The sequence below is a fragment of the Equus przewalskii genome, chromosome 29 (genome assembly GCF_037783145.1).
Source record: "Equus przewalskii isolate Varuska chromosome 29, EquPr2, whole genome shotgun sequence".
NCBI lineage: Eukaryota > Metazoa > Chordata > Mammalia > Perissodactyla > Equidae > Equus > Equus przewalskii.
The window spans coordinates 41687581-41707899 of NC_091859.1; the positions used below are offsets into that span (position 1 = coordinate 41687581).

A 20319-nucleotide genomic window follows, 5' to 3' on the forward strand; every position below is an offset into this window, starting at 1 on the left:
CTCTCTTTAGCAATATTCATTCTTCTGTTAAACCCTTCCATTTTTAATTTGGATTATTGTATTTTTCAGACATAGAATTTCAATTTATTTCTTTTTTATAGTCTCTAGTGATCTTCCATACCTCTTGTTCTTTTTTTTTTTTTTAAAAAGTCCTCAAACATATTTGAAACATGGTTATTTTAAAAGTCTGTGTCTGTTCATTCCATAGCTGGAATCCTGTGAGTCTCTTTCTGTTATTTATTGTTTCTCTTGGGTTTTCATCATATGGCCTTATTTCTTTGTGTGGTTTGTTATTTTTGATTGAGTGTCAGACTCAATTACTCTATATGAAAAATTATAGAAATAATATGAGGGCTAAAATGATATATTCCCCCAGAGAGGATTTACTTTTGCTTCTGGTAGGCACCTGGGGCCTCTAGAAATCCCAGCTTGCCTTAATCCAATTATAGGGATTAAGATTACTTGAAGCCGAGTAATGAGTATGGGGGCAGGAGATGGACTTGAAAACCCATCTCCTCTTGCTGCTAATCACCAGCGAGCCGAGAAAAACCAGCAATCTCACGTCCAGTGGACCAACGTGCAGGGGCCAGACAGACACACCGCTGCCCTAAGCAACATCTAGAGAAAGTCAATGTTGCTCACTTGGCTTACGCCCTTTTGGCACCATAATCCTGTCCAGCCATAAGGTAGAAAATAATATATAGAAGGAGTCTTCAATTCCAGGCTTTGTGAGATGACAAAAGGATTTTTTCAGAATGACCGAATCCAAACTCTAGAAAGAAAACTATAAACATTGATTCATAACAAACCATGAATAACAGTCTTGCTAAAGAACCATCAATGTTCCTTCATTATTTGATCCAAAGAAAATATTTGTCTAGTCTATGCCAAGCTTGATGCTCTGTAGTGCCCCTACACACACACACACACACACACACACACACACACACGCACATGTTGCATATATTCCCATGCTAGAATATTCACTTCTTGTTTTGGAATGAAGATTATTCAGCTCAGAAAATCCTCAGTCTTTGTTTAAGCCTTTAGGGGAGGCACAGTCTTTAAGAACAGGATCTTTCAGTAAGCACTCACCTCGTTCTGATCCTAACCCGCAGGGCCCATCTGCATGCTCAGGACTCAACTGCGCCTGTCTGGGTCGATATTCTCCAGGCCAGTACTGTTCTTCCCACAGCTGTGACCTCTCTCCCACGCAGCCTGCTTAGAGAGCCGGGGCCATGGAGGAAAGGGAGACACCTGGGTGCTGTTAGCAGTAGTAATCTCTTCCTGCTGTGGTCAAAGTGGAACAGATGCCCCTAACCCTTGTGCTGAATAAGGCTGAATGCTGTGCTTCATCCTGAGTGACCTTGCTGAACATCTTTGCAGAATCTCAGTGCCCAGGGACCAACTTGTCCTCCATGTCGTGGTGGCTATGAGCAGTTAGAAGAGCTAGGAGCCAGGCATTTCATCCTTCATGTAGGTTTTAAGACACAGAGAAAGACAGAGCATCCGAAAGGCTGAATAAACAGGAGCTTTCTGCCCCTGGCCAGGTCCAACGTGTACCTCAAGTCTCAGCTCAGGCACCTCTTTTCCATCAAGAGTTTCCTCTGTCTCTGGCCCCATCCATAATTGTCTGTCTGTAAGTCCATCTTCCTGGCTTGGCCACGTTTCCAGGAAGGGCAGGTCTGATTCAGTTTTATGTCCCCAAACCAGAACGGGGCTGGTAGAGCAGAGGCTCCTGACCTCTGCTGATGAGCAAGTGGGGACGTGTGCACACCCCACGTGGTGCAGTGACACTGATGGACACAGCTGACTTCTTTCCTTGAGGGGGCGTCTGGCCTAGGGGGTTGGACCCTGGGGGCTCTCCCAGAGGGCCCATCGGGTGGCCCGCTGGTGGACCAGGCTTCCAAAGAGTGGGCAGCCCTCCAGGGCTCCCCAGGCAAGGGCCACCACGTCCTCTGCTCTCCACAAGTCTTTCATCCCCAGACATACAGCCACACGAGCACAGCTCCCCAGAACGGGACTTCGGGGTCTGGGTTTGGTGGGAGGGCAGGAGGACTGATGTGCAGACATGGGGCCCTACTCCAGGCCCAACAGCCCGTCACCTCTCTCCTTTGCACTTGGACTTTGGAACAAGACACCTGCCTCATCTTACTAGAGAGCAGCTGTCGAAGAGCCAGCGGGAGCACAGGTGTGTGGGCCTTGGGCCCAAATCACCCAACTGCAAACACCTGTGGGGAGGGCTGGGCACAGCCGTGAGGGAGCCTGGGGGGGCCTGGGGGGGCACTCAGGTTATGGAGAAGCAGGGGGGTGCCTGCCCCAGACAGGGCCTGGAAGCAAGGGTTGGATGGGACTCAGGGGCTCATGGCCCCACCCTCCCCAGGTGGGATGAATCGTTTGTCACTAAGTGCTCACCCAGGCCTTGCCGAGCACCTCCTAACGCAGACTACGGGTGGCTGGAGCTTGACTGTTTGCATCAGATGCTGAAATTTTTCACCCCACCATCAGGCGCTGGCACATTGACTCGGGAGAGTCCAGAGCAAAGAAGGTGGTGTTTCAGGACCAGATTTTGATGATGGGGTGAGAAAGAAGATAAAGTTGCCTGGAGAGAGGGAAGAGGAAGGGAAGAGGGAGGGAAGAGGGAGGAAGAAGGGAGGGAAGAGGAAGGGAGGAGGGAGGGAAGCGAGAGGGAGGAGGGAGGGAACAGAAGGCTGTCAGTGGCTCCTGCCCCAGAACAGACTCTGCAAATCCCACTCCTTCTGGGACCAGATCCACCTTGACCTACAGATGTCCACTGTCTTCTGGAAAGGGGGGAAATTCTGCTTGTCCCCAAGGCCAGGAAGAGGGGCTGATGCTTGTGATGGACAGAAGGACAGAAATATCTTCATGCTCCATAATAATTATCCCTGATATTTTAGCAATCCTATAAAGTATTTTCACACGAATCATCATATTTGATCTTCACAACAACCCCAAGGCACAGATGGGGAGGAATTTCACACACACACACACACACACACACACACACACACCACGTTTTAGTGATGAAGAAACTGAGGCTAGAAGAAGAAACTGGCTTGTCCGGGGTCATATGGCAAGTAGGGAGAGAGCTGGGCCTCAAGCCCCTAGCTGCTCACTGGGGACCCCGTGTCTCTCCTGCAAACCACAACGTCAAGTTGTCCTCTGCGAGTTGGAGTCTTCCCACGGAGTTAAAACCATTTCACTGAATTCCCACCAAGCCCGCTGTGCTGGGCAGAGCAGGGTGCGCACAGGTGAGAAAGAACCTGTTTCTACCTCGGAGAAATGTCTAATCTGGTGACGGATAAGGTTCACATATAAATAACAAACCAAGAAGACCATTTTTTTGTACCCCTGTCACAGGGATTTCAGGAAGTCGTGTCTCCAGATAACAGGAATGGGAAGACACTCACAGCTTCACAAGAGAACTCATGAATGGGCACATGAAAAGATGCTCAACGTCATTAGTCATCAGTGAAATGCAAATTTAAACCGTGAAGAGAGATCTCTACACACAATAGAGTAGCTAAAATGTTTATTTAAACGTAAAGCCCAGGACCAAGAATAGGAGCGAACATAGCAGAACTGAATCTACTCCCACATTGGGAGTGAGTCCCCATCGCTGGGGAGAGCGCAGAACGGTCCAACCACAGAGGAATACTGTTGGGCAGTATCTTAGAAACTTAAATACGCACACACCCTACAACCCAGGAGTGTCAGGAATTTCACGTCTAGGCACTAACCCGAGAGAAACGGAAGCATTTGTCCGTACAAAGCCTTGCACGTGAATGTTTACAGTAGATTTATTCATGATTGCCCCAAACCGAAAGCCCAAATGTCCATCGACAGGCAAATGGATAATAAAAAGATAGTGTCAATACACTGGAATAACACTCCAAAATTAAAATAAATTACTGATATACACAAAACGTGAATGAATCACAAAGTCAGTATTCTGAGTGAAAGAAGCCAGACACGGAAGAGTTTATGCCCTATGAGTCTGTTTGCATGCAACTCTGCAAAATGCAAAGGAAGGTCTGGCGGCAGGAAGAAGCCTGGAGCAGTGGGGACAGATAGGAGAGGCAGGGAGGGGCCAGGACATTTGGGGTGATGAAAATGTTCCATATCTCTGCTGCAGTGGCAGTTTCACAAGAGCAAACATTTGTCAAAACACATCAAACTGTAGCATTTAAATGGATGTAGCTTATTATACATAAATTATACCTCAATAGGGTAATTACTAAAAAATTTATAAAGCCACAGGGCAAAAGGAGTTTTTTAACAGCTTTGTTGAGGTACAATTGATATACCAGAAAACTGCACATATTTAACCTACAAAATTCGATGAGTTTGGTGTCAATACGGTTTTTAAAAAGAAAAATTTCCCAGAGGGCAAGTCTCTGGGTTGGGCCTGATAAATAGGCAGGTGGCGTGGGGAGGAGGCCAGTTAGAAGGGGAGGGGCAGGCGAGTCTTCGGGGTGCTCTGTGCTCCACAAGTGGGGGTTGTTCCTTTAGGCTGGAAGATGGAGGCAGGTGTTACCAGCACATTGGGTTCTTGCTGTCCCCTGGGATAGAAATCAAGAGCAACAACAAACAGGAGTGGAAGAGTAAAAGTTGATTAGCTTGTGCACAGAGGAGGCACAGGGGAGCTGGAACAGAAAGGAAAGGGGCAGGTGACCGGCTCGTTAGGGAGTGGGACTGTGGGGCTTTTATTAGGTGAAGGCTGGGGAGGAGGGCCTTGTCACGGCATGTAGAGGTGCCTGCACTGTCACGTAGCATGCCACCTCATGTGACAACATGTATCATTAGCATGCTAGCTCTGCACCCCTGGGTGTCTGATTTTTACTATGCTAATGGGGCTAGGGTCACCTTCAGGGGACTCCTGGGTGCTAGGGTGCAATAATAAGCTCAGGAAAGTCCCCAAACTTGGGAATGTGGATCTTTATGGCCTCTATCTGATTCTCCTAGCTTCCTGATTGGTTAGGGGTCTTATCTTGTTAGGCCAGGGGCCTTGACGATGGTTCTGTCTCATTAGGCTGGTTCCTGTCTCATTCCCACTGAGAGGTTTTATCCTCCTTAATCTTAAGGACCATGGGTGAAGGTCTCTTCTTCTGAAGCTACTTCCTGCTGACAGGGGGTGTTGAGAAGGGAGCCCTATATCCAGGAGGAGTAAAATCTTTTTCAGCTTGTTGCAGGGCCCAGTAGGAATGAGAATGAGGACCAGGTGGGTCAGCACTTGGAAGTGGCTGGAATCCTTGTATGACCATCATTTTAACATGGAGTTGTTGGGACCTAGGGGATACAAACTTGACAAAAGTTTAAAAAGACAGGGACCAAAAATTAATAAGAGTAGGATAGTTACCAGGGGTCCCCAGAAGGGAAGGAACCAGATGAGGGATGACAGTGCACCCTTGATCAGTGACCATGCCCGACTGGGGTCTGTTCCTTGTTTATATCAGTGAAGCCAGGATGCTTGTTCATAGATTTCTGAGATATTGGTCTCAACCTCCCCTGAGTTATTAACATAAATCATTTCTAGTGAAACAAAAAGAAAACAAGGTTAATGGTCAGAGCAAATTATAAACCAGTTTCTGAACTCAGGGAGCAGCCAGCCTATAAGATTTCTAGATGTCATAGTTGAAGCATCTTTTGTAGATTGAAATGTCTCTGATGATGTCACCAGCTGTTCAGGTATATTTTTGAGTGGCTTATACAGCAACAGACATGAATCTCTCTTACGTTTATATCAACTTGTCCAGCTTCAGTTTGCAGGGCTTTAGAAAAAGGGCAGGTTCAGTTCTTAAAGATTCCAAATGAAAATGATGGGAAAAAATTGAAAACATTAGTTTGGAGACTTGTAGTCAGATATTTCAGGAGACTCGAAGAATTCAGGATCTGGTCCAGTTTACAGATAGAAAACAAAAACCTCAAAATAATTATCAGAACTAGAATCTAATATCTATGAATGTGTGCTATAGTTTCTTTTGAAACATAATTCTTCTCTCTAAAATCACCCTCATTTTTACCAAAGATAGGCAATTAAGACTCATTGGTTTGCAAAATAAGTCTAGTTTCAATAGAACTTTGTCCAATTATTTATATAAGTACAGTAAGAATAGCAATTGATTATATAGATTCTTTCAAATCTGCTTTGCTGGAGCTTTTTATAAGGAATCTCAGATGGAACTTTAAAGGCCTCTCAAGGCCAGGGCAAGAAAAGCCAAGGACTTGTCAGACTCCACCTGCAATACCCACAGACCCTTGAGCCTCCGGCACTTGCCAGAGGAGTGACTTTCTTTACTCACCAGGCAAGGTTGCTGGGAACTCTGTAAACAAGGTACCAGGCCAATATTTCCAAGTGGCTTTATTCCAGAAAGTCAATCTTTATTCCTCAAAACCTGTCTTGTCATATCTGAGTCTGCATGTTTCTCTCAAATATGACATTCCAGTCAATTGGAATGGTATTATAACCAATGTTTCCAATTGTGTCCTGTTATAAGGAGAACAGATTCTTATTGAACTTATGCAAATAACTATATTCCCATAAAACAATACTCACTCACCAAAAGTTTCCAAATTCTGGAGGGATCAGGTAGGGAGAAAAAGATAAATGTTTTAATCTGCTTACAAAGGTATAATTTACCAAATTGCTATAAGTCATAGTTAGCACGGGAGAAAAGAGAAAAAGATTTCCTTAAATCTGGAAACAAAACATCAAAAAATATCTCAAATGAAAAGTCATGTAAATTACAATCATCCTCATCAGTTCATTCAGTCCTGTATAATTGATTCTTGATCTTAATCTTCTGTTAGCTGTTTCATGAAGCCATCAGTTTCTCTGTTAGAGTTCTGTAATTTCTTACCCAGTTCAGTTTTATGATCTGAAAATTTATCAGAAACTTGTGTTCTAGAGTAAGTGTCTGGATCCTTTCCATGAATCTCTCTGAAGATGAAACATGTTTGCAAAATCATCAGAGTAAAACAGCAAATATCTGAAAATGACAAAAGACTCAAAAGGGCAATTGACAAAGAAACCTGGCTATTTCTGTGACATACAACACTTCAAGATAATAACTATAATTATGGCTGACAACTAGGACAGATCAGAATTTTAGGAATGTTATATAATATTTTAAACATTTATATCAATAACATTTATCTACATAATATCACCTAAGAAGACTTATCATCACTTATTTGACAATGCTCCCCATGTAATTTAACATACCAAATAAGCCTAACTAGTATCTCCTTATTTATAAGAAGAGAAAATAAATTTCTTTGAGAAGTCCCAGGGGCCCTCGGAAAATTCTCAAAGAAAAAAATTTTTTTTTCCTTCTTGCAGGTCAAAAGAAAGACTTCATTCAGGATTTGAATTTTTTTTTGAGAGGGAAGCATGTCAAAAATATCAAAAGGTTTTAAAACACTTGGTCAAATAGGAAACAATGCTCACTGTGAAAAGATGCTCAGTTATCCACTCAATCAAAGTAACAACAGAAACAGTCAAGGGAAAACAGAGTTAAAATAGTAAAAACAAACAAACAAACAAACAAAAAACCTTAATAGAGAGACCTCAGTCTTTTTGAATGAAGGAAATTATTTTAACAAAACATAGATTTTCTGTCTTCTAGGTAGACTTACTCAAAAAAAAAAAAAAGAAAAGCCTTTTATAGCCTCTTTATCAAGAGCAGTCTAAGAGTTTAAGAAAATTATCCCTTTTAAGAGAGAGAAAACCAAATTCTAATTTTGTACCAGTTCACTTCTTTTTTTTTTTTTAAAGATTGGCACCTGAGCTAGCAACTGTTGCCAATCTTCTTTTTTTCCCTGATTTTTCTCCCCAAATCCCCCCAGTACATAGTTGCATATTTTAGTTGTGGATCCTTCTAGTTGTGGCATGTGGGACGCCACCTCAGCATGGCCTGATGAGCAGTGTCATGTCCATGGCCAGGATCTGAACCGGTGAAACCCTGGGCCGCCAAAGCAGAGCACATGAACCCAACCACTTGGCCATGGGGCCAGCCCCCCAGTTCACTTCTTCTGTTAAAATTTATTTATTTAGATTAATTCGGTTTTTTATAAAGATTGGCACCTGAGCTAACATCTGTTGTCAATCTTTTCTTCTTCTGCTTCCTCTTCTTCTCCCCAAAGCCCCCCAGTACATAGTTGTATATTCTAGTTGTAGGTCTTTCTGGTTGTGCTATGTGGGACACTGCCTCAGTGTGGCCTGATGAGCAGTACTAGGTCCACACCCAGGATCCAAACCGCGGAAACTCTGGGCCACTGAAGTGGAGCATGCGAACTTAGCCACTCGGCCAGGGGACTGGCCCCTAATTAGAATTTTTAACCCTTACAGACCTTAGTGAAAACTAAAAACAGCAATTATGAACTGTCCTTTGCATTAGTATTCTGTGGCTTGGCAAATTTATAAGTACTTTTTAAATAATTTCTAGAAACTTGTTACTTCATAGTGCAATTTTTAATAAAAATACAAGACATGTTTGCTAATAGACCAAAACATGTTAGTTTCTTTGTAATAAGCCAAAAGTAGATAAACTTAGACAAGTTTAGTGATAATGTTTCAGGATGTTAACTTATTTGAAAATGACACAGATATCCAATGAGTTTTTTGTCATTTAATTTTACCTAGAAAAACTTCAAAGTTTCAAATTACCAGAGAGATTTGGGAAGTTATCTTAAATATATATGCCATAATACATAATTATTTTTAAATATTTACCCAACACGTTTATCTTTTTCACATCTATTTAGTTTACTCATTCCTGATAATTATTTAGATTGCCTACAAAACATCATAAGACATTAGACAAAATCAGCCATCGTTTTAAGCTATTATTTTGTTAACCAGTTTTGTAATAGAAATGACATCAGCTTATTTGACCAATAAACGTAGAATAAAGGCTCCATGTCTGCATCATAGCTAATGCTGATAATGCTGAGGACGTGTCCATTTTAGTCAAACCAACAATCTTAAATAAGCTTTCAGTTACAAAGATTAATTTTGTTTCATGTTAACTTGAAAGACATTTGGGTTAGTTTCTATTACATTTAGAAATACTTTACGTAAGTGCTTACTTTAAACCAACTGAATAGAGCTCTTTAGAAATTATACCATCCGGAGGTAAAATATCACACATATATAACATACATATAGACACACATATACAGAGTCTCCACACCTATTGTTTTAAAATTACTGCCATGAATCAGGTACAATAATACAAAGCTCCCTAGCTATGAATCTAAATTTTGTTTTAAGACTTTTTTACCAATATTTGTGGAGAAGACACTCAAGATGCTAGATTTTTGGTGAGGGTGCTCTTATGGCTGTTTTTCTTTCTTTCTTTCTTTTTTTCAGGTCCTAGGAATTAGTGATGGGTTAGATAGTCCCCAGAGGGTTTGCAAGCTCTTTGAGATAAGGGGAATGGGTAGAACCTGGACTGCCTCTAGAGCTGCATTTCCAGTCTTACAAAGAATTTTTTTTCTCTCCAAAGCCCCAGTATATAGTTGTGTATCCTAGTCATAAGTCCTTCTAGTTCTTCTATGTGGATGCTGCCACAGCATGGCTTGACAAGCAGTGTGTAGGTCCAAGTCCAGGATCTGAACTTGCAAACCCCTGGTCGCCAAAGCAGAGTGTGCAAACTTAGCCACTACACCACCAGGCCAGCCCCTAAGGATTTTTCTTTCAAGGGCAATTGCTCTTGATTTCTCAGAAATTGGGCTGTAACTTAAATGACATTATAGGCTGATCTACCTGTCCAACTACATCACAAAGGCACAGAGAAACCGCTCAAGTTTTCTCCAAGGTGGAGTTTCTGGGGCATAACCTATCAAATTGAAAGTGTTTTTAAGGAGTTAAAGTGCACCCGAGGAGTGATTCTCTGGGGATGCTTGGGGTGTTCCCCATGGCAGTAAAGCTGATGTCTGACCACCAGTGGGTGGGAGAAAAGATGCAGAGCCCAACTGCAGGCATCAATATGGTTATAAGATTTAGTCAAGTCCCGCTCAGTCCGGGCACTTTGTCCCTGAGCCAGCACAAGGCAAGCCAGGGAGGCAAGAAGCCAAGGCCTGGAGCAGCCTAGGGGCCAGGGCTCCCAGTGCTCCCAGGGCTCCCAGTGCTGGGGTTGAGAGTTAAATCCTGGCAAAAGGTTTTCAAGTTTCGATTTTACAGAAGATCCAGGTTCTGCTCAGGTCCAGCCTGAACTTAACCTCGACTTGGTGACAACAGAGGAGGTGACAAATGAGACAGACAAAGAAAGGAAAGAGGTGATCAGGCCTTGCCCTCATGGCCTCTTCCTGAGGGCTGTCAAGAGAAAGGCCACACAAACAACAATTCCCATGCTGGAGCACGCAACCCCGGCAGGACAGCTCACAGAATCAATTACAGGTCTCCTGTCCCCATGACTGACTCGGTAGGTGCCTAAAAATACCTGACAGGTTCTTGACAGGAGACAAAACAGGGCTCCAGGTTGTCAGTCAAATGAATGACCCGGGGGCCAACCTGGAATCACTCCAGCTGCCCAAAGAGATTAACAGAAACCAGACCCCCAAGAGAGGGCACCTCACTTGGGGCCACTGGGGTGATCAGGCCCAGAAGAGGAGAGCTCCCAGAGGCAGAACGCAGACGCTCCAAAACCAGACAAACCAGACTATCAGGCTAACGACTGACCCAGGGGCTTACGGTGCCCCTGAAACCAGAGGCGAGAAGATCCTCCTAAAGAGGATGAGAGAGAGAGAGAAGGAAAAGAGAGACTTTAAGAAAGTTGGTTGGTCAGAGGGCGTTGGCTCCCAGGCCTCGACCTGACTTACTGAACGCTGGAGTCTGAAACAAAGGTTCGGCTGCGGCTGCTTATGTCCACATTCAGGCAGACAGGCCAGTCTGGCGCCAGGCCCATCTAATCTTTGACCAGGACTCAAGAAAGTCCCATCTGGGTCAACAAAATTTTACCGGCACATTGGGCTCTTGCTGTCCCCCGGGATGGAAGTCAAGAGACACAGCGAATGGGAGTAGAAAGTAAAAGCTGATCACCTTGTGCACAGGAGAGGCACAAGGGAGCCGGTGTGGAGAGGAAAGGGGCAGGTGACCGGCTCCTTAGGGAGCGGGACTGTGGGGCTTTTATTAGGCAAAGGCTGGGGAGGAGGGCCTTGTCATGGCGTGTAGAGGTGGCGTTTTCCTTGCACTTGTGCTGTTGTTCAACATGCCACCTCATGGGACGCGTGTATCATTGGCCTGCTAGCTCTCCACCCTGGGCGTGATTTTTACTATGCTAATGGGGCTGGGGTCACCTTCAGTGGACTCCTGGGTGCTGGAGCAATGAGTGAGCTGGGGAAAGTCCCGAGGCTGCAGATTCTGGATTTTGGTGGCCTCTATCTGATTCTCCAGCTTGAGGATTGGTTAGGGGCCTTATCTTGTCAGGCCAGGGACCCTGAGGACGACCCTGTCTCGTTAGGCTGGTTCTTGCCCCACTGGGAGCTCCAAGCCTGGGGCGCTGCTCCCCGCCATGTGAGGTGGTTTTATGCAATGTTTGTGGCCCCTCAAAGTCATATGTTGAAGCCCTAACCCCCATTGTGACTGTTTTAGAGACGAGACCTCTAAGGAAGTCATTTAGGTTAAATGGGGTCATAAGGATGGGGCCCTGACCAGATAGGAATATGGTCATGCATCACGTAATGACACTTCAGTCAACGATAGGCTGCATCTTCGATGGTGGTCCCATAAGATTGGTCCCATACAGCCCAGGTACGAAGTAGGGTGTACCATCGAGGTTTGTGAAGTTCACTCTGTGACGTTCACACAATGACGAAATCACCTAGTGACGCATTTCTCAGAACGTGTACCTATTGTTCAGCGACATGCACATGTAGCATCTGTATAAGAGACACCAGGGAGCTCTCTGCCCCTCCCCTGGCCCAGCATGTGCGGACAGAACAAGAAGCTGGCCATCTGCAAGCCGGGAAGAGGGCTCTCGCCAGAAGCGCACCATGCTGGCACCCCAGCTCGGAATTCCAGCCTCTAGGACCGTACGATGTAAATGTCTGTTGTTTAAGCTCTCAGTCTGTGGTGTTCGTTATGGTGGCCTGAGCTGATCGATGCAGGCCGTTGACCTTTACTCCGTCTACCAACTCCACTCCCCTGCACCATGCTGGCCTCCTCTTCACCCACTGCCTTCCAGCTCCCACCCAGACCACCCCTCTGAGGCTGCAGTGGCTAAGGATGCCTGCTGGTGCCTTCCACTGCCAAAGCCAATGGGTATGAGGATGTCCCTTGACTTGAACGCTATCGTGCACTGTGACTCTCAGGTTCCCTCTAGGCTTGACATCTGCCCATATGACAGCTCCCCTCAATGGCCAGCAAGCACCCCACACACCCCAAACTCCCCAGCTCAACCCTGTCCATCTCCCGAGTCCCCCAAGAGACAGCCGCAGCCCTCTCATTGCTCAGGCTACGAAGCCTGGAGTCCTCATGACTCCCTTCTCTTTCCCATGGCCAATCCATCAGCAGCCCCGTGGCTCTGCCTTTGGGATGTGTCCAGACTGACCTCTCCGCCCCTCCGCCACCGCCACCACTGGACCCAGAGACCGCTGGACGGTTTCAACCTCCTCCTGATGATTACCTGCTTCCACCCTCCCCCTGATCTCACACACGGGCTGGAGGCGTCCTTTAAGACCCAAATCAGAGCATGTTCTGCTGCTCCAGACCTACAGCAGCTGCCGGAGTTACTCAGTGAGAACCAAGCCATCACAGCTGGCCAGCAAGGCCCCACGTGCCCCAACACCCTGACCCCGTCCTACCAGGCCTCCCACTGGCTTCTTCGGCTTCCTTCTCACCGAGCACACTCAGCCACCAAGCATCTGCCCACCCTCTCATGGCTCCTGAATCGGCTCCCTCCTCCCGTTCCTGTTCCTGGCCTGGATGAGTGCACTGACCGCCCCAAAGATCTCCTTCCTTATTCCCCTCCTTCCTCCTGCCCCGCCCCCACGGCTCCATATAACACCCACCGGGAACGTGAGCTTCCCATAAAGCCGCTTGATCCTAACACCCCTGCTTTAAACCTTCTCAGGGTTTTTCAGAACATGTAGGACAAAGCTCAGACTCGTTGCTTCTTCCCGTTGGAACTCCGGGTGTGGCTTTTGCTCTCGTCTCCTGCAGCTTCCCTACCAGGCGACGTGTCCACCTGGCTCCCTGTCCTGCAGGGCCTGCTGGAAGGAGGGCTCTGTAAGTGAACCATGGCCAGCTCTAGGGTTCACGGTCAGCCCTTGCTGCTCCGTGTCCCCACATGTCACTCGCTGTTCCCGCAGCCTGGGCTTGCTAATTCCTGGCTGTTCTTCAAAGCTCAGCTCCGGGGTCACTCTCTCCTAGAGCTTTCCTTAATCAAATGAGCTCTTCAGTCGAACATTTGCTGAGCGTGTAGAGAGTGCAGTGCTGGGGGCTGTTTCCGAGGACTTAGAGCTGGGCCTCCCCCGTCCCAGGAATTTGAATCAGCCCCATTAATCCGGAAGCTCTGGCTGGGGATCGCTGGGCAGCAGATCTCCTACGAAAAACTCCATTTGATGTCCCCCAGCTGCCCACAATCTGAGAACAGCTGGTCCAGGAAGCAGAAGCATGACAGGGTGCCCAGGCCCTCTGCTGGGTTATTCACACGTACGGCCTCCTCTCGTGCCTACACCTCGTGTGATGACAGGCACTATCATTAATCCCACGTTACAGGATGAAAAAACTGGGGCTTGAGAAAGTTCCTTGCTCCAGGTCCCCCAGCTGGTAATGGACGGAGCCCCTTACTGCTGAAACAGACCTCAGGGACCAGCTGACCCAGGGGTCCTCCCCAGACTGCATCGGAATCACCTGGGGCTCTCCAAGCTTTTCTCCTAGAGGTTCTGATTCACGAGCATTGATGTTCACTCCCCCCGGGGTCCTCATGCCCTGCCAGCATTGAGAACCACTGACTGACCCGATTCCTCAATCTTGCAGGTGGGGACACTGAGGCCAGGAGGGCCCAGAGGACGTGTTCAGGTCACACAGAGTTCTTGATGGAACTAGGATTAAAGTGTAGGTTTTTCTGACACCCCATCAGATGTTCTTTCCAACGTGCCAATGTCTTCCCAATATCATCACCCTTCTAAAGAGAACAGTGTGGGCTTCCCCAAACAAAGACACCAGAAACTTAAAAACGTTTTCAAGACTCAAGGCGATGTGGCCCCAGGGAGGGAACTCGGAAGAGCAATCCCCCCAACCCGGCATGAGGAATCGCTACCCCAGCCCAGAAGAAAACAAAAGAGGGCTTTCTCCAGAAAACAAAACCAAACTACTCTCCAGCGCCATCTAGTGACACGGGGAGGCGTGAGTCACAGCTTTTTCATCAGGAAGGACGAGACTGACGCGCTCCAAGCAACTGGAGCCATGGACATGGAGCGCACAAGAGGCTCCATGGAGGGAGGTGTCCACAGCACTGTCACCAAGGAGATAGACTTAAGGAAAGGTAGGAATTTACATTAAAGCAAAGCATTTTACCGAGAAAGAAGAGAGTTAGGTACAACGGTTCTTCAAAAAATGAAACATAGAATTACCATATAAGCCAGCAATCCCATTTCTGGGTATATACTCAAAAGAACAGATATTTGGACATCCATGTTCATAACAGCTTTATTCTCAATAGCCAAAAGGTGGAAACAACCCACGTGTCCATCGACAAATGGTTAAGCAAAATGTGGTCTATACATACAATGGAATATTATTCAGCCTAAAAAAGGAAGGAAATTCTGCAATATGCTACAACATAGATGAACCCTGAAGATGCTATGCTAAGTAAAATAAGCCATACACAAAAGAACAAATATTGTATGATTCCACTTACACGAGGTCCCTAGAATAAATTCCTAGAGAGAGAAAGTAGAACCGTGGTCACCAGGGGCTGGCGAAGGGGGAATTATGGGAAGCTGTTGCTTCATGGGGAGAGTTTCCTTTGGGGAAGATGCAAAAGTTCTGGAGATGGACGGTGGTAAAGGTTGCACAACAATGTGAATGTACTTAATGCCACTGAACTGCACACTTAGAAAAAGGATAAAATGGTAAATTTTATGTTATGTATATTTCACCACAATAAAGAAGAGAGAGAGAGAGGTGTAAGGGCCGGAGTGCTGGGTCGAGCGGATGAAGAGGAACGAGGGTGCCGGCATTCCGAGATTAGAGGGCTGAAGAGGAATCCAGAAAGGAGCCTGAGGAGGGGCAGCCAGGGAGTGGAAGGAAAACAGGAGAGGGGGGTGTCCTAGAAGCCAAGAGAAAAAAGTGTTTCAAGGAGGAGAGGGCGGTCGCTTTGAGAGTGGCCAACCAAGTCAAATGTTGCCAGCAGGTCAAGCTGATGAGGACTGAGGACTGACCATTGCGTTCAGCAACATGGAGGTCACTAACCTCGACAAGAGCGGGTTGGACTTGGACAAACGGGAACTGGAGTAGGATGTTCCCATTTTGTCATCCCCGAGTCCTTGAGAACCAGGATTCTTGGTGGGGAAGGAAAAATCATGCATGTGTAAGCTAGAAAAGGTTAAGGAAAACCCCCACAGAGCTGGGATTTCCCACATGAACAGTACCACCAGGCAACCACAGAGGAGGTGAGGGGAAGCATCTCTTTCTAGAAGTATTCCAGCCAATAAAAGAAAAGTAACGCTCGAACATCACCATTTTGCAACCCCCAGTGTACTGGGGACCTCAACATTCTTCAACACCTGCACCTCACCAAAAGAGAGACGACCAGACATTATGAGCCCTCTGATTCAAAACTTAAAAGGCAACAGCACCAGAGTCTTGCCAAAGGGAGGGACCCAGGCTCCTGGTGCCCACGCGCAGGCAACACAGCAGACAGAGGAGCACGCTCACCTGCCTCCGGAGGATGCAGTGAGAGAAACCCAGACGGCGGGACCTCCACAGGGCAGACAGCCCAGTCATCAGCAGATGAATTGTAAAGGGGAAAAACGTTTTAAAAGCATGGAGGGGAAACACAGGTTAAAAGAACTGAAAAACATATTAAAAATTTTAATGAGGCAAAAGCAAACTGTGGTGCCCAGGGATACACGCTTGAGCGATCAAACGATAAAAAAAAGTGAGGGAGTGAGGCTGTGAGCGTCAGGCTGACCCTAAGCCTAATCCTTGTGGGGGAAGGGAGGGCACAGGCACATGATGGGGCTTCTGGAGTGGTTGGCAAAGCTCTATTTTTTGACCTGGGTGAGGGTTAAAAGGGTATTATTTGTTCTTTATTTTGTAGGGGGGACGTTTGTTTTGTGTTTCTTCCTGTACACCGCCCCCTAGAGGGCATTTTGGAAACCTGAAAATGGAGATGGATGAACACCAACCTGGTGATGGATGGTGGTGACGGATGCACAACGACGTGAATGTACTTAATGCCACTGAGCTGCACACTTAAAAATGGTTAAAATGGTAAATTTTATGTTATGTATATTTTATCATAATTAAAAAGGGGGGACAGTGTTACCCAGGTAATTATCCAGAGCCATCTTGGACTAAAGCTAACAGCTTCCAGAACATTTTATTCTCCACTTTCATCTTTTCTCTTAACAGATGCAGGCTCCATCTTCTGCATAAGAACCACTTACGGAGTTTTTAAAAATGCAGATTCCTGGCCCCCTCCCGTAGGTCATCCTTTGAGAAAGACCCTTGCTTGCGGACTCCCTGGTCTGTTGTAGGCAATTGGCTGAGTCACATCTGGAGAGTCCTTCCCTTCCTGCCTAGGAAACTGCTACCTGTCCCCACACCCAGGATGATGACGTGGAATTGCTTAGTGCAGAAACGTGTGACTTCTGGCTCTGTCCCCTGATGACTGCTCTAAAGGCCCATTCATTCACGCATCCATTCAATAAGTCTTGAGCACCTACGACCCTCAGGCGCTGTGCCTTAGCTGCCTCCTACAGCCAATCAGAAAGCAGAGGTCAGGGCCTCACCTCCCCCTTCTGAAGTCCCAGTGGGATTCAGAATTAGTTGCCCATGTCCCACCCAGACACTAGAGTTTCAAAGCACTTCTGTGCCCAATTAAGTGCTACATACTCCTAAAAACCTCATGGCAGGCCTGGGAGCCAGCCCACCTGGTTCTCCTGTTGATAGGGTTTCTCTTGCCCTCCAGGCCAATAATCTCAGGCTGCTGGCCAGGTACTGGACTCTGCTTTGGTCCTGCCAGCCCCTCAGCTCCCACGCTGGGTCTCACCTTTTTCTCAGCCCCATAGCTCTCCCAGTGGCCCACCCTTCCCAACCATCTTCCCTTGGAAGTGTGCCTCTGCTCTGTTCCCCCCAGCCCAACTATCTCCGGATTTCTGACACTCACCAGGGACCTGGAATCTGTCACAGCATTCCCATAAGTATGTGAGAACCCAACAAGGGCCTGTTACTGTGAAATTAAGGCATTTCACAATCTGTCTGACAGGGTCTTTGCCAGCTGATCAACGTTAATTGAGCACTTACTATGTATGCGTTGGGAATACAGAGACTAAGATGGCTCAGCTTCGAGAAATGGAGGGGCACATCAGCGGAGGTCGTCAGCTGCTGATTCCAGCAGGGACACAGGTGCCAAACCAGTGGCTGTGACCTTGGAGAGGCAGCCTGTCTGGCAGGCTTAGGGCTGCACTCCTGGGGCCTGGAGCCTGGGTCCAGATCCTCACTCTGCCTCTGACCAGCTGTGTGACTGAAGCAGATCACTTAGCCTGTCCTGCCTCAGTTTCCTGATCTAAATAACAAGAATGACATCAACTCGCTTGGTGCAGTGTTGTATTAAATTGATTAACACAGATAATGGATTTAGAACTGGGTGGTACTTGGCCCACAGAGAGTGCCCAGTGGGTGCTGGCTGCCATCGTCATCATCATTCTCATCATTGTCATAATCATCATCTTAGTTATCATCATCATCATTGTCATCATCATTGTCATCATTGTTGTCATTGTCACCATCATTGTCATCATTGTTGTCATTGTCACCATCATCAGCATCCAGAGGAAAGGGGAACATCAGAGAGGTGGGTCTTGAATTAGACCTCAAAGCAGAGTGGGACCTGGCTGTGTACTTATGACACCATTAACACTTACATGGCCCATCCTCTGTTCTTTACACACATTACAAAAGGTTTACTGAGAAAGAGTGGGAGTTGGGTGTCAGCCAAACAGAAAGTTGCAAGTAGAAATATAGAAAAGGACTCAGTGATATTTACGAGCCCATTAATGCCGAAGTCGTTGAGGACTGGAGTTCCAGTAAAAGCGCATGCCAGTTTTTATCGTGCCAGCTTTCTGGAAAGAATGACGTGATGAGACCGCCCTTCGTCCTCCACCCACTCCCTCCACCCCAGCCCCCCAGCCCCTACCTCCACAAGCTCTCAATGGACTGTTTAGGCCTTAACAACTCTGGAGAGCTATTATGATCTATCAAGTGAAAAAATCATTTACTTTACAAAGTGCCGTGTGTGATTTTCACCCTTGACTGTAACAGCAACAGCGAATCATTTCAGCTGGCTGAGTGCATAATCTGTGTGTGCTAAACTTCTCTAAGCGTGGATTTACACAATGGAGGAAAATAGCCCCCTGGGACCCACTCAGCATTGTAGAGTAAATAGCACGTATTTTGTAAATGGGTTGAGTATGTTCCAGAACTATTGCTCAGGACTCACCGTGCTTCGTCTGGAAGAGCACTGGACACTCAGAAACTGTCTTCACAAATCCTTCCACAGTAAGGCAAGGGGCCCCAGGGATCACACATCCAACCAGCCAAGAGACTTAATATTCTGCTCGCCTACCACCAGCCAGCAAGAGGACACAAGGAGAGGAGGCAGCCCAAAGACGGGTGTGGCCTTTGCTTCTCCCTCCTCCATCACGTTGACAGACTGTGCCCATGAGTCAAGAGCAAGAGAGCCAGGCAGCGGACGGGAAATCAGACAGCACTGCGGTCTTGAAGAGAAGTGTTGGCGTCACAATGGCTAGGTTGCTGAAAGTGATTCAGGACCTGCCTGGCTCCTTGCCCAGCTCCCTCCATTCCCCAGGGATGAGGCCGCCCAGGTGCTCCATGGAGAGCTCAACCCAACCCCAGGGGCTGGTCATCCTATCCTGAGGCTGGACACCTCAAGAAGCCCCGGGCTGGGAGCTCTACTTGGGATCATCAAGGCATCGACTTGAGGAACTTAAGGATTTTTAGGGGGAAAAAAAGCAGGTACAAAATTGTACATACAGCATAAGTTCACCCAGGTATAAAGAAAAATATATGCTAACCCGTCAGCCACAGCCACCTTTCAGAATGAGTTTTTTTCCTAATCTTTTGCATTTTCTAAAATGTTCTGCTGTGAACTTGCAAGAAATTATAACAAAAATAACAAGACTTTTTAAAAATCCCAAGGTCCACTCTAACCTTGCGTCCAGGTTCTAGTAACAAAACTCACCCCCAGGGAACACATGGCCAATTCACGTTGGATTGGGACGTCACAGGATCAAGAGCTTTTATAGAGTGCAAAGAAAAGAGCGTGGGGTGGAGGGTCAAGGGACATAGCTGAGATCTTGTCCTACAGGTGAGAGCTAAAGGAAGTCACTTGCTGACCTGGAATCTCCACATTCAGATGCCTTCACCACAAGCAAAAGCTGGCCTCCCTCCCTGCGGTTGGCACTTGCTCCTCCTCCCTGTTCAGATTCCCGCCCTCTTCTGTTGTCACTATCCTGGGCCCACTCTGTGCAACTCTGCTTGGCTCTCCCTGCTTTCTCCAAGTCAGGGCGGGCTCATGAACCAGCCTGGCCAAAGCACAGATGTGGTATCTGATTGGGACAGGGGAGCGGCCTGTCAGCCAGGCAGAGCTGGACTCGTGGAGAGAGGGAATTTCTCTCCTTCGGGAGACTCAGGCGCTGAGGATCATATAAGCTGGAGCTGCTGATTTTGTGGCTACGTAGAGAAAGCCCGCCTCAGAATGAAGCCAACAAATGAGAAAACAGAACTCAGAGCGGGAGGAACCAAGACCTGGGGCTGTCCCTGGAGCCCTGAGTCCAGCCTGACCAAAGCCAGCCCCAGCACCTTGCAAGTTCTTTTTACTGAACTCATTAACTTTCCTTCTATGCCTGAGAAGGTTTGTGTGGAATTTCCACCCCTTGCAGTGGTAAGACTCCTCGTGCCACTACCTTCCGGGACTGTGGTTCCGTGACACTGCTTGGGAACACGGGGAGCACCAACCAGGGGCAGTTGATGAGTGCCCTGCGTGCCAAAGGCCGCCCACAGACAGGTTTTGTTGGCCCACATGGGATCAAAAACTCCAGCTA

The 20319-nt window shown here is 47.1% G+C and overlaps 1 long non-coding RNA gene across 1 annotated transcript; it reads right to left on the reverse strand.

The window, feature by feature from the left end:
• Window positions 1–3550: 3550 nt before the first annotated feature.
• LOC139080273 (uncharacterized) lies at window positions 3551–12376 on the reverse strand. Its single transcript, XR_011534624.1, has 3 exons — window positions 6324–12376; window positions 5381–5553; window positions 3551–4583 (listed from the first exon to the last, which is right to left on the reverse strand). It is a non-coding gene; the product is annotated as an uncharacterized lncRNA (long non-coding RNA).
• Between the last annotated feature and the right edge of the window lie 7943 nt (window positions 12377–20319).